Raw genomic sequence first — 15,129 nt, 5'->3', positions numbered from 1 at the left:
ACAAGCCATGATGCGGTTTGCTACATCAAAGGAATGGGGGAGCAACCTTGAAAGGCAAGGAGGGTGGGGGCAATTCTAATCTCTGGGGGGAGTTGGTTCCAGAGGGCCTGGGCCGCCACAGAGAAGGTCCCGCCATCACATTAACCCTGCTATGCCTGATTCAGCATTGTTAATTATAGAAAACTGCCCTCCGGCGGTCACGTATTGCGGACACAAAAAGAAATCTACTTTTTAAATTGGATTTTAATTTTATTATCCTATATCTTTATTATTAATGCCTTATTAATATTAACAAGCCATGATGCGGTTTGCTACATCAAAGGAATGAGGGAGCAATCCTGAAAGGCAAGGAGGGTGGGGGCAATTCTAATCTCTGGGGGGAGTTTGTTCCAGAGGGCCGGGACCGCCACAGAGAAGGTCCCGCCATCACATTAACCCTGCTATGCCTGATTCAGCATTGTTAATGATAGAAAACTGCCCTCCGGTGGTCACGTCCGGTATTGCGGACGCAAAAAGAAATCTATTGGATTTTAATTTTATTATCCGATATCTTTATTATTAATGCGTTATTAATATCAACAAGCCATGATGCGGTTTGATACATCAAAGGAATGGGGGAGCAATCCTGAAAGGCAAGGAGGGAGGGGGCAATTCTAATCTCCTGGGGCAGTTTGTTCCAGAGGGCCGGGGCCGCCACAGAGAAGATCCCGCCATCACATTCACCCTGCTATGCCTGATTCAGCATTGTTAATGATAGAAAATTGCCCTCCGGTGGTCACGTATTGCGGACACAAAAAGAAATCTACTTTTTAGATTGAATTTTAATTTTATTATCCTATATCTTTATTATTAATGCCTTATTATTATTAACAAGCCATGATGCTATTTCCTACATCAAAGGATTGGGGGAGCAATCCTGAAAGGCAAGGAGGGTGGGGGCAATTCTAATCTCTGGGGGGAGTTGGTTCCAGAGGGCCGGGGCCGCCACAGAGAAGGTCCCGCCATCACATTCACACTGCTATGCCTGATTCAGCATTGTTAATGATAGAAAACTGCCCTCCGGCGGTCACGTATTGCGGACACAAAAAGAAATCTACTTTTTAAATTGGATTTTAATTTTATTATCCTATATCTTTATTATTAATGCCTTATTAATATTAACAAGCCATGATGCGGTTTGCTACATCAAAGGAATGAGGGAGCAATCCTGAAAGGCAAGGTGGGTGGGGGCAATTCTAATCTCTGGGGGGAGTTTGTTCCAGAGGGCCGGGGCCGCCACAGAGAAGGTCCCGCCATCACATTCACCCTGCTTTGCCTGATTCAGCATTGTTAATGATAGAAAACTGCCCTCCTGTGGTCACGTATTGCGGACACAAAAAGAAATCTACTTTTTAAATTGGATTTTAATTTTATTATCCGATATCTTTATTATTAATGCCTTATTAATATCAACAAGCCATGATGCGGTTTGATACATCAAAGGAATGGGGGAACAATCCTGAAAGGCAAGGAGGGTGGGGGCAATTCTAATCTCTGGGGGGAGTTGGTTCCAGAGGGCCGGGGCCGCCACAGAGAAGGTCCCGCCATCAGATTCACCCTGCTATGCCTGATTCAGCATTGTTAATGATAGAAAACTGCCCTCCGGTGGTCACGTATTGCGGACACAAAAAGAAATATTCTTTTTAAATTGGATTTTAATTTTATTATCCGATATCTTTATTATTAATGCCTTATTAATATCAACAAGCCATGATGCGGTTTGATACATCAAAGGAATGGGGGAGCAATCCTGAAAGGCTAGGAGGGTGGAGGCAATTCTAATATCTGGGGGGAGTTGGTTTCAGAGGGCCGGGGCCGCCACACAGAAGGTCCCGCCATCACATTAACCCCGCTATGCCTGATTCAGCATTGTTAATGATAGAAACCTTTCCTCCGGTGGTCACGTCCGGTATTGCGGACGCAAAAAGAAATCTATTGGATTTTAATTTTATTATGCGATATCTTTATTATTAATGCCTTATTAATATTAACAAGCCATGATGCGGTTTGCTACATCAAAGGAATGGGGGAGCAATCCTGAAAGGCAAGGAGGGTGGAGGCAATTCAAATCTCTGGGAGGAGTTGGTTCCAGAGGGCCGGGGCCGCCACAGAGAAGGTCCCGCCATCACATTAACCCTGCTATGCCTGATTCAGCATTATTAATGATACAAAACTGTCCTCCGGTGGTCACGTATTGCGGACACAAAAAGAAATCTTTTTAAATTGGATTTTAATTTTATTATCGGATATCTTTATTATTAATGCCTTATTAGTATCAACAAGCCATGATGCGGTTTGATACATCAAAGGAATGGGGGAGCAATCCTGAAAGGCAGGGAGGTTGGGGGCAATTCTAATCTCTGGGGGGAGTTTGTTCCAGAGCGCCGGGGCCGCCACAGAGAAGGTCCCGCCATCACATTAACCCTGTTATGCCTGATTCAGCATTGTTAATGATAGAAACCTGTCCTCCGGTGGTCACGTCCGGTATTGCGGACGCAAAAAGAAATATATTGGATTTTAATTTTATTATGCGATATCTTTATTATTAATGCCTTATTAATATTAACAAGCCATGATGCGGTTTGCTACATCAAAGGAATGGGGGAGCAATCCTGAAAGGCAAGGAGGATGGAGGCAATTCAAATCTCTGGGGGGAGTTGGTTCCAGAGGGCCGGGGCCGCCACAGAGAAGGTCCCGCCATCATATTAACCCTGCTATGCCTGATTCAGCATTATTAATGATACAAAACTGTCCTCCGGTGGTCACGTATTGCGGACACAAAAAGAAATCTACTTTTTAAATTGGATTTTAATTTTATTATCCGATATCTTTATAATTAATGCCTTATTAATATCAAAAAGCCATGATGCGGTTCGATACATCAAAGGAATGGGGGAGCAATCCTGAAAGGCAGGGAGGTTGGGGGCAATTCTAATCTCTGGGGGGAGTTGGTTGCACATGGCCGGGGCCACCACAGAGAAGGTCCCGCCATCACATTCACCCTGCTATGCCTGATTCAGCATTGTTAATGATAGAAAACTGCCCTCCGGTGGTCACGTATTGCGGACACAAAAAGAAATCTACTTTTTAAATTGAATTTTAATTTTATTATCCGATATCTTTATTATTAATGCATTATTAATATCAAAAAGCCATGATGCAGTTTGATACATCAAAGGGCTGGGGGAGCAATCCTGAAAGGCAAGGAGGGTGGGGGCAATTCTAATCTCTGGGGGGAGTTTGTTCCAGAGGGCCGGGGCCGCCACAGAGAAGGTCCCGCCATCACATTCACCCTGCTATGCCTGATTCAGCATTGTTAATGATAGAAAATTGCCCTCCGGTGGTCACGTATTGCGGACACAAAAAGAAATCTACTTTTTAGATTGAATTTTAATTTTATTATCCTATATCTTTATTATTAATGCCTTATTATTATTAACAAGCCATGATGCTATTTCCTACATCAAAGGATTGGGGGAGCAATCCTGAAAGGCAAGGAGGGTGGGGGCAATTCTAATCTCTGGGGGGAGTTGGTTCCAGAGGGCCGGGGCCGCCACAGAGAAGGTCCCGCCATCAGATTCACCCTGCTATGCCTGATTCATCATTGTTAATGATACAAACCTGCCCTCCGGTGGTCACGTCCCGTATTTTGCAGAGGCAAAAAGAAATCTATTGGATTTTAATGTTATTATCCGATATCTTTATTATTAATGCCTTATTAATATTAACAAGCGATGATGCGGGTTTGCTACATCAAAGGAATGGGGGAGCAATCCTGAAAGGCTAGGAGGGTGGAGGCAATTCTAATATCTGGGGGGAGTTGGTTTCAGAGGGCCGGGGCCGCCACACAGAAGGTCCCGCCATCACATTAACCCCGCTATGCCTGATTCAGCATTGTTAATGATAGAAACCTTTCCTCCGGTGGTCACGTCCGGTATTGCGGACGCAAAAAGAAATCTATTGGATTTTAATTTTATTATGCGATATCTTTATTATTAATGCCTTATTAATATTAACAAGCCATGATGCGGTTTGCTACATCAAAGGAATGGGGGAGCAATCCTGAAAGGCAAGGAGGGTGGAGGCAATTCAAATCTCTGGGAGGAGTTGGTTCCAGAGGGCCGGGGCCGCCACAGAGAAGGTCCCGCCATCACATTAACCCTGCTATGCCTGATTCAGCATTATTAATGATACAAAACTGTCCTCCGGTGGTCACGTATTGCGGACACAAAAAGAAATCTTTTTAAATTGGATTTTAATTTTATTATCGGATATCTTTATTATTAATGCCTTATTAGTATCAACAAGCCATGATGCGGTTTGATACATCAAAGGAATGGGGGAGCAATCCTGAAAGGCAGGGAGGTTGGGGGCAATTCTAATCTCTGGGGGGAGTTTGTTCCAGAGGGCCGGGGCCGCCACAGAGAAGGTCCCGCCATCACATTAACCCTGTTATGCCTGATTCAGCATTGTTAATGATAGAAAACTGCTCTCCGCTGGTCACGTATTGCGGACACAAAAAGAAATCTACTTTTTAAATTGAATTTTAATTGTATGATCCGATATCTTTATAATTAATGCCTTATTAATATTAACAAGCCATGATGCGGTTCGCTACATCAAAGGAATGGGGGAGCAATCCTGAAAGGCAAGGAGGGTGGGGGCAATTCTAATCTCTGGGGGGAGTTGGTTCCAGAGGGCCGGGGCCGCCACAGAGAAGGTCCCGCCATCACATTCACACTGCTATGCCTGATTCAGCATTGTTAATGATAGAAAACTGCCCTCCTGTGGTCACGTATTGCGGACACCAAAAGAAATCTACTTTTTAAATTGGATTTTAATTTTATTATCTGATATCTTTATTATTAATGCCTTATTAATATCAACAAGCCATGATGCGGTTTGATACATCAAAGGAATGGGGGAACAATCCTGAAAGGCAAGGAGGGTGGGGGCAATTCTAATCTCTGGGGGGAGTTGGTTCCAGAAGGCCGGGGCCGCCACAGAGAAGGTCCCGCCATCACATTAACCCTGCTATGCCTGATTCAGCATTGTTAATGATAGAAAACTGCCCTCCGGTGGTCACGTCCGGTATTGCGGACGTAAAAAGAAATCTATTGGATTTTAATTTTATTATCCGATATCTTTATTATTAATGCGTTATTAATATCAACAAGCCATGATGCGGTTTGATACATCAAAGGAATGGGGGAGCAATCCTGAAAGGCAAGGAGGGTGGGGGCAATTCTAATCTCTGGGGGCAGTTTGTTCCAGAGGGCCGGGGCCGCCACAGAGAAGATCCCGCTATCACATTCACCCTGCTATGCCTGATTCAGCATTGTTAATGATAGAAAATTGCCCTCCGGTGGTCACGTATTGCGGACACAAAAAGAAATCTACTTTTTAGATTGAATTTTAATTTTATTATCCTATATCTTTATTATTAATGCCTTATTATTATTAACAAGCCATGATGCTATTTCCTACATCAAAGGATTGGGGGAGCAATCCTGAAAGGCAAGGAGGGTGGGGGCAATTCTAATCTCTGGGGGGAGTTGGTTCCAGAGGGCCGGGGCCGCCACAGAGAAGGTCCCGCCATCACATTCACCCTGCTATGCCTGATTCAGCATTGTTAATGATAGAAAACTGCCCTCCGGCGGTCACGTATTGCGGACACAAAAAGAAATCTACTTTTTAAATTGGATTTTAATTTTATTATCGGATATCTTTATTATTAATGCCTTATTAATATCAACAAGCCATGATGCGGTTTGATACATCAAAGGAATGGGGGAGCCATCCTGAAAGGCAAGGAGGGTGGGGGCAATTCTAATCTCTGGGGGGAGTTGGTTCCAGAGGGCCGGGGCCGCCACAGAGAAGGTCCCGCCATCACATTAACCCCGCTATGCCTGATTCATCATTGTTAATGATACAAACCTGCCCTCCGGTGGTCACGTCCCGTATTTTGCAGAGGCAAAAAGAAATCTATTGGATTTTAATGTTATTATCCGATATCTTTATTATTAATGCCTTATTAATATTAACAAGCGATGATGCGGGTTTGCTACATCAAAGGAATGGGGGAGCAATCCTGAAAGGCTAGGAGGGTGGAGGCAATTCTAATATCTGGGGGGAGTTGGTTTCAGAGGGCCGGGGCCGCCACACAGAAGGTCCCGCCATCACATTAACCCCGCTATGCCTGATTCAGCATTGTTAATGATAGAAACCTTTCCTCCGGTGGTCACGTCCGGTATTGCGGACGCAAAAAGAAATCTATTGGATTTTAATTTTATTATGCGATATCTTTATTATTAATGCCTTATTAATATTAACAAGCCATGATGCGGTTTGCTACATCAAAGGAATGGGGGAGCAATCCTGAAAGGCAAGGAGGGTGGAGGCAATTCAAATCTCTGGGAGGAGTTGGTTCCAGAGGGCCGGGGCCGCCACAGAGAAGGTCCCGCCATCACATTAACCCTGCTATGCCTCATTCAGCATTATTAATGATACAAAACTGTCCTCCGGTGGTCACGTATTGCGGACACAAAAAGAAATCTTCTTTTTAAATTGGATTTTAATTTTATTATCGGATATCTTTATTATTAATGCCTTATTAGTATCAACAAGCCATGATGCGGTTTGATACATCAAAGGAATGGGGGAGCAATCCTGAAAGGCAGGGAGGTTGGGGGCAATTCTAATCTCTGGGGGGAGTTTGTTCCAGAGGGCCGGGGCCGCCACAGAGAAGGTCCCGCCATCACATTAACCCTGTTATGCCTGATTCAGCATTGTTAATGATAGAAAACTGCTCTCCGGTGGTCACGTATTGCGGACACAAAAAGAAATCTACTTTTTAAATTGAATTTTAATTGTATGATCCGATATCTTTATAATTAATGCCTTATTAATATTAACAAGCCATGATGCGGTTCGCTACATCAAAGGAATGGGGGAGCAATCCTGAAAGGCAAGGAGGGTGGGGGCAATTCTAATCTCTGGGGGGAGTTGGTTCCACATGGCCGGGGCCGCCACAGAGAAGGTCCCGCCATCACATTAACCCTGCTATGCCTGATTCAGCATTGTTAATGATAGAAAACTGCCCTCCGGTGGTCACGTACTGCGGACACAAAAAGAAATCTATTGGATTTTAATTTTATACCTGATTCAGCATTGTTAATGATAGAAAACTGCCCTCCTGTGGTCACGTATTGTGGACACAAAAAGAAATCTACTTTTTAAATTGGATTTTAATTTTATTATCCGATATCTTTATTATTAATGCCTTATTAATATCAACAAGCCATGATGCGGTTTGATACATCAAAGGAATGGGGAACAATCCTGAAAGGCAAGGAGGGTGGGGGCAATTCTAATCTCCGGGGGGAGTTGGTTCCAGAAGGCCGGGGCCGCCACAGAGAAGGTCCCGCCATCACATTAACCCTGCTATGCCTGATTTAGCATTTTTAATGATAGAAAACTGCCCTCCGGTGGTCACGTCCGGTATTGCGGACGCAAAAAGAAATCTATTGGATTTTAATTTTATTATCCGATATCTTTATTATTAATGCCTTATTATTATTAACAAGCCATGATGCTATTTCCTACATCAAAGGATTGGGGGAGCAATCCTGAAAGGCAAGGAGGGTGGGGGCAATTCTAATCTCTGGGGGGAGTTTGTTCCAGAGGGCCGGGGCCGCCACAGAGAAGGTCCCGCCACCACATTCACCCTGCTATGCCTGATTCAGCATTGTTAATGATAGAAAACTGCCCTCCTGTGGTCACGTATTGCGGACACAAAAAGAAATCTACTTTTTAAATTGGATTTTAATTTTATTATCCGATATCTTTATTATTAATGCCTTATTAATATCAACAAGCCATGATGCGGTTTGATACATCAAAGGAATGGGGGAACAATCCTGAAAGGCAAGGAGGGTGGGGGCAATTCTAATCTCTGGGGGGAGTTGGTTCCAGAGAGCCAGGGCTGCCACAGAGAGGGTCCCGCCATCACATTAACCCTGCTATGCCTGATTCAGCATTGTTAATGATAGAAAACTGCCCTCCGGTGGTCACGTACGGTAGGGAGCAATCCCAAAAGGCAAGGAGGGTGGGGGCAATTCTAATCTCTGGGGGGAGTTGGTTCCAGAGGGCCGGGGCCGCCACAGAGAAGGTCCCGCCATCAGATTCACCCTGCTATGCCTGATTCAGCATTGTTAATGGTAGAAAACTGCCCTCCGGTGGTCACGTATTGCGGACACAAAAAGAAATCTTCTTTTTAAATTGGATTTTAATTTTATTATCGGATATCTTTATTATTAATGCCTTATTAATATCAACAAGCCATGATGCGGTTTGATACATCAAAGGAATGGGGGAACAATCCTGAAAGGCAAGGAGGGTGGGGGCAATTCTAATCTCTGGGGGGAGTTGGTTCCAGAGGGCCGGGGCCGCCACAGAGAAGGTCCCGCCATCACATTAACCCCGCTATGCCTGATTCAGCATTGTTAATGATACAAACCTGCCCTCCGGTGGTCACGTCCGGTATTTTGCATAGGCAAAAAGAAATCTATTGGATTTTAATGTTATTATCCGATATCTTTATTATTAATGCCTTATTAATATTAACAAGCGATGATGCGGGTTTGCTACATCAAAGGAATGGGGGAGCAATCCTGAAAGGCTAGGAGGGTGGAGGCAATTCTAATATCTGGGGGGAGTTGGTTTCAGAGGGCCGGGGCCGCCACACAGAAGGTCCCGCCATCACATTAACCCCGCTATGCCTGATTCAGCATTGTTAATGATAGAAACCTGTCCTCCGGTGGTCACGTCCGGTATTGCGGACGCAAAAAGAAATCTATTGGATTTTAATTTTATTATGCGATATCTTTATTATTAATGCCTTATTAATATTAACAAGCCATGATGCGGTTTGCTACATCAAAGGAATGGGGGAGCAATCCTGAAAGGCAAGGAGGATGGAGGCAATTCAAATCTCTGGGGGGAGTTGGTTCCAGAGGGCCGGGGCCGCCACAGAGAAGGTCCCGCCATCATATTAACCCTGCTATGCCTGATTCAGCATTATTAATGATACAAAATTGTCCTCCGGTGGTCACGTATTGCGGACACAAAAAGAAATCTACTTTTTAAATTTAATTTTAATTTTATTATCCGATATCTTTATAATTAATGCCTTATTAATATCAAAAAGCCATGATGCGGTTCGATACATCAAAGGAATGGGGGAGCAATCCTGAAAGGCAGGGAGGTTGGGGGCAATTCTAATCTCTGGGGGGAGTTGGTTGCACATGGCCGGGGCCACCACAGAGAAGGTCCCGCCATCACATTCACCCTGCTATGCCTGATTCAGTATTGTTAATGATAGAAAACTGCCCTCCGGTGGTCACGTATTGCGGACACAAAAAGAAATCTACTTTTTAAATTGAATTTTAATTTTATTATCCGATATCTTTATTATTAATGCATTATTAATATCAAAAAGCCATGATGCGGTTTGATACATCAAAGGGCTGGGGGAGCAATCCTGAAAGGCAAGGAGGGTGGGGGCAATTCTAATCTCTGGGGGGAGTTTGTTCCAGAGGCCCGGGGCCGCCACAGAGAAGGTCCCGCCATCACATTCACCCTGCTATGCCTGATTCAGCATTGTTAATGATAGAAAACTGCCCTCCGGTGGTCACGTATGGCGGACACAAAAAGAAATCTACTTTTTAAATTGGATTTTAATTTTATTATCCTATATCTTTATTATTAATGCCTTATTATTATTAACAAGCCATGATGCGGTTTGCTACATCAAAGGAATGGGGGAGCAATCCTGAAAGGCAAGGAGGGTGAGGGCAATTCTAATCTCTGGGGAGAGTTTGTTCCAGAGGGCCGGGGCCGCCACAGAGAAGGTCCCGCCATCACATTCACCCTGCTATGCCTGATTCAGCATTGTTAATTATAGAAAACTGCCCTCCGGTGGTCACGTATTGCGGACACAAAAAGAAATCTACTTTTTAAATTGGATTTTAATTTTATTATCCTATATCTTTATTATTAATGCCTTATTAATATTAACAAGCCATGATGCGGTTTGCTACATCAAAGGAATGAGGGAGCAATCCTGAAAGGCAAGGAGGGTGGGGGCAATTCTAATCTCTGGGGGGAGTTTGTTCCAGAGGGCCGGGGCCGCCACAGAGAAGGTCCCGCCATCACATTCACCCTGCTATGCCTGATTCAGCATTGTTAATGATAGAAAACTGCCCTCCTGTGGTCACGTATTGCAGACACAAAAAGAAATCTACTTTTTCAATTGGATTTTAATTTTATTATCCGATATCTTTATTATTAATGCCTTTTTAATATCAACAAGCCATGATGCGGTTTGATACATCAAAGGAATGGGGGAGCCATCCTGAAATTCAGGGAGGGTGGGGGCAATTCTAATCTCTGGGGGGAGTTGGTTCCAGAGGGCCGGGGCCGCCACAGAGAAGGTCCCGCCATCACATTAACCCTGCTATGCCTGATTCAGCATTGTTAATGATAGAAAACTGCCCTCCGGTGGTCACATACTGCGGACACAAAAAGAAATCTACTTTTTAAATTGGATTTTAATTTTATTATCCGATATCTTTATTATTAATGCCTTATTAATATTAACAAGCCATGATGCGGTTTGCTACATCAAAGGAATGGGGGAGCAATCCTGAAAGGCAAGGAGGATGGAGGCAATTCAAATCTCTGGGGGGAGTTGGTTCCAGAGGGCCGGGGCCGCCACAGAGAAGGTCCCGCCATCATATTAACCCTGCTATGCCTGATTCAGCATTATTAATGATACAAAATTGTCCTCCGGTGGTCACGTATTGCGGACACAAAAAGAAATCTACTTTTTAAATTTAATTTTAATTTTATTATCCGATATCTTTATAATTAATGCCTTATTAATATCAAAAAGCCATGATGCGGTTCGATACATCAAAGGAATGGGGGAGCAATCCTGAAAGGCAGGGAGGTTGGGGGCAATTCTAATCTCTGGGGGGAGTTGGTTGCACATGGCCGGGGCCACCACAGAGAAGGTCCCGCCATCACATTCACCCTGCTATGCCTGATTCAGTATTGTTAATGATAGAAAACTGCCCTCCGGTGGTCACGTATTGCGGACACAAAAAGAAATCTACTTTTTAAATTGAATTTTAATTTTATTATCCGATATCTTTATTATTAATGCATTATTAATATCAAAAAGCCATGATGCGGTTTGATACATCAAAGGGCTGGGGGAGCAATCCTGAAAGGCAAGGAGGGTGGGGGCAATTCTAATCTCTGGGGGGAGTTTGTTCCAGAGGCCCGGGGCCGCCACAGAGAAGGTCCCGCCATCACATTCACCCTGCTATGCCTGATTCAGCATTGTTAATGATAGAAAACTGCCCTCCGGTGGTCACGTATGGCGGACACAAAAAGAAATCTACTTTTTAAATTGGATTTTAATTTTATTATCCTATATCTTTATTATTAATGCCTTATTATTATTAACAAGCCATGATGCGGTTTGCTACATCAAAGGAATGGGGGAGCAATCCTGAAAGGCAAGGAGGGTGAGGGCAATTCTAATCTCTGGGGAGAGTTTGTTCCAGAGGGCCGGGGCCGCCACAGAGAAGGTCCCGCCATCACATTCACCCTGCTATGCCTGATTCAGCATTGTTAATTATAGAAAACTGCCCTCCGGTGGTCACGTATTGCGGACACAAAAAGAAATCTACTTTTTAAATTGGATTTTAATTTTATTATCCTATATCTTTATTATTAATGCCTTATTAATATTAACAAGCCATGATGCGGTTTGCTACATCAAAGGAATGAGGGAGCAATCCTGAAAGGCAAGGAGGGTGGGGGCAATTCTAATCTCTGGGGGGAGTTTGTTCCAGAGGGCCGGGGCCGCCACAGAGAAGGTCCCGCCATCACATTCACCCTGCTATGCCTGATTCAGCATTGTTAATGATAGAAAACTGCCCTCCTGTGGTCACGTATTGCAGACACAAAAAGAAATCTACTTTTTCAATTGGATTTTAATTTTATTATCCGATATCTTTATTATTAATGCCTTTTTAATATCAACAAGCCATGATGCGGTTTGATACATCAAAGGAATGGGGGAGCCATCCTGAAATTCAGGGAGGGTGGGGGCAATTCTAATCTCTGGGGGGAGTTGGTTCCAGAGGGCCGGGGCCGCCACAGAGAAGGTCCCGCCATCACATTAACCCTGCTATGCCTGATTCAGCATTGTTAATGATAGAAAACTGCCCTCCGGTGGTCACATACTGCGGACACAAAAAGAAATCTACTTTTTAAATTGGATTTTAATTTTATTATCCGATATCTTTATTATTAATGCCTTATTAATATCAACAAGCCATGATGCGGTTTGATACATCAAAGGAATGGGGGAACAATCCTGAAAGGCAAGGAGGGTGGGGGCAATTCTAATCTCTGGGGGGAGTTGGTTTCAGAAGGCCGGGGCCGCCACAGAGAAGGTCCCGCCATCACATTAACCCTGCTATGCCTGATTCAGCATTGTTAATGATAGAAAACTGCCCTCCGGTGGTCACGTCCGGTATTGTGGACGCAAAAAGAAATCTATTGGATTTTAATTTTATTATCCGATATCTTTATTATTAATGCGTTATTAATATCAACAAGCAATGATGCGGTTTGATACATCAAAGGAATGGGGGAGCAATCCTGAAAGGCAAGGAGGGTGGGGGCAATTCTAATCTCTGGGGGCAGTTTGTTCCAGAGGGCCGGGGCCGCCACAGAGAAGATCCCGCCATCACATTCACCCTGCTATGCCGGATTCAGCATTGTTAATGATAGAAAATTGCCCTCCGGTGGTCACGTATTGCGGACACAAAAAGAAATCTACTTTTTAGATTGAATTTTAATTTTATTATCCTGTATCTTTATTATTAATGCCTTATTATTATTAACAAGCCATGATGCTATTTCCTACATCAAAGGATTGGGGGAGCAATCCTGAAAGGCAAGGAGGGTGGGGGCAATTCTAATCTCTGGGGGGAGTTGGTTCCAGAGGGCCGGGGCCGCCACAGAGAAGGTCCCACCATCACATTCACCCTGCTATGCCTGATTCAGCATTGTTAATGATAGAAAACTGCCCTCCGGTGGTCACGTATTGCGGACACAAAAAGAAATCTACTTTTTAAATTGGATTTTAATTTTATTATCCTATATCTTTATTATTAATGCCTTATTAATATTAACAAGCCATGATGCGGTTTGCTACATCAAAGGAATGAGGGAGCAATCCTGAAAGGCAAGGAGGGTGGGGGCAATTCTAATCTCTGGGGGGAGTTTGTTCCAGAGGGCCGGGGCCGCCACAGAGAAGGTCCCGCCACCACATTCACCCTGCTATGCCTGATTCAGCATTGTTAATGATAGAAAACTGCCCTCCTGTGGTCACGTATTGCGGACACAAAAAGAAATCTACTTTTTAAATTGGATTTTAATTTTATTATCCGATATCTTTATTATTAATGCCTTATTAATATCAACAAGCCATGATGCGGTTTGATACATCAAAGGAATGGGGGAACAATCCTGAAAGGCAAGGAGGGTGGGGGCAATTCTAATCTCTGGGGGGAGTTGGTTCCAGAGGGCCGGGGCCGCCACAGAGAAGGTCCCGCCATCACATTAACCCCGCTATGCCTGATTCATCATTGTTAATGATACAAACCTGCCCTCCGGTGGTCACGTCCCGTATTTTGCAGAGGCAAAAAGAAATCTATTGGATTTTAATGTTATTATCCGATATCTTTATTATTAATGCCTTATTAATATTAACAAGCGATGATGCGGGTTTGCTACATCAAAGGAATGGGGGAGCAATCCTGAAAGGCTAGGAGGGTGGAGGCAATTCTAATATCTGGGGGGAGTTGGTTTCAGAGGGCCGGGGCCGCCACACAGAAGGTCCCGCCATCACATTAACCCCGCTATGCCTGATTCAGCATTGTTAATGATAGAAACCTTTCCTCCGGTGGTCACGTCCGGTATTGCGGACGCAAAAAGAAATCTATTGGATTTTAATTTTATTATGCGATATCTTTATTATTAATGCCTTATTAATATTAACAAGCCATGATGCGGTTTGCTACATCAAAGGAATGGGGGAGCAATCCTGAAAGGCAAGGAGGGTGGAGGCAATTCAAATCTCTGGGAGGAGTTGGTTCCAGAGGGCCGGGGCCGCCACAGAGAAGGTCCCGCCATCACATTAACCCTGCTATGCCTCATTCAGCATTATTAATGATACAAAACTGTCCTCCGGTGGTCACGTATTGCGGACACAAAAAGAAATCTTCTTTTTAAATTGGATTTTAATTTTATTATCGGATATCTTTATTATTAATGCCTTATTAGTATCAACAAGCCATGATGCGGTTTGATACATCAAAGGAATGGGGGAGCAATCCTGAAAGGCAGGGAGGTTGGGGGCAATTCTAATCTCTGGGGGGAGTTTGTTCCAGAGGGCCGGGGCCGCCACAGAGAAGGTCCCGCCATCACATTAACCCTGTTATGCCTGATTCAGCATTGTTAATGATAGAAAACTGCTCTCCGGTGGTCACGTATTGCGGACACAAAAAGAAATCTACTTTTTAAATTGAATTTTAATTGTATGATCCGATATCTTTATAATTAATGCCTTATTAATATTAACAAGCCATGATGCGGTTCGCTACATCAAAGGAATGGGGGAGCAATCCTGAAAGGCAAGGAGGGTGGGGGCAATTCTAATCTCTGGGGGGAGTTGGTTCCACATGGCCGGGGCCGCCACAGAGAAGGTCCCGCCATCACATTAACCCTGCTATGCCTGATTCAGCATTGTTAATGATAGAAAACTGCCCTCCGGTGGTCACGTACTGCGGACACAAAAAGAAATCTATTGGATTTTAATTTTATACCTGATTCAGCATTGTTAATGATAGAAAACTGCCCTCCTGTGGTCACGTATTGTGGACACAAAAAGAAATCTACTTTTTAAATTGGATTTTAATTTTATTATCCGATATCTTTATTATTAAT

The sequence above is a fragment of the Erythrolamprus reginae genome, chromosome 5 (genome assembly GCF_031021105.1).
Source record: "Erythrolamprus reginae isolate rEryReg1 chromosome 5, rEryReg1.hap1, whole genome shotgun sequence".
Lineage (NCBI taxonomy): Eukaryota > Metazoa > Chordata > Lepidosauria > Squamata > Dipsadidae > Erythrolamprus > Erythrolamprus reginae.
The sequence above is the reverse complement of the archived record's forward strand: the minus strand, read 5'-3'. Positions refer to the sequence as shown.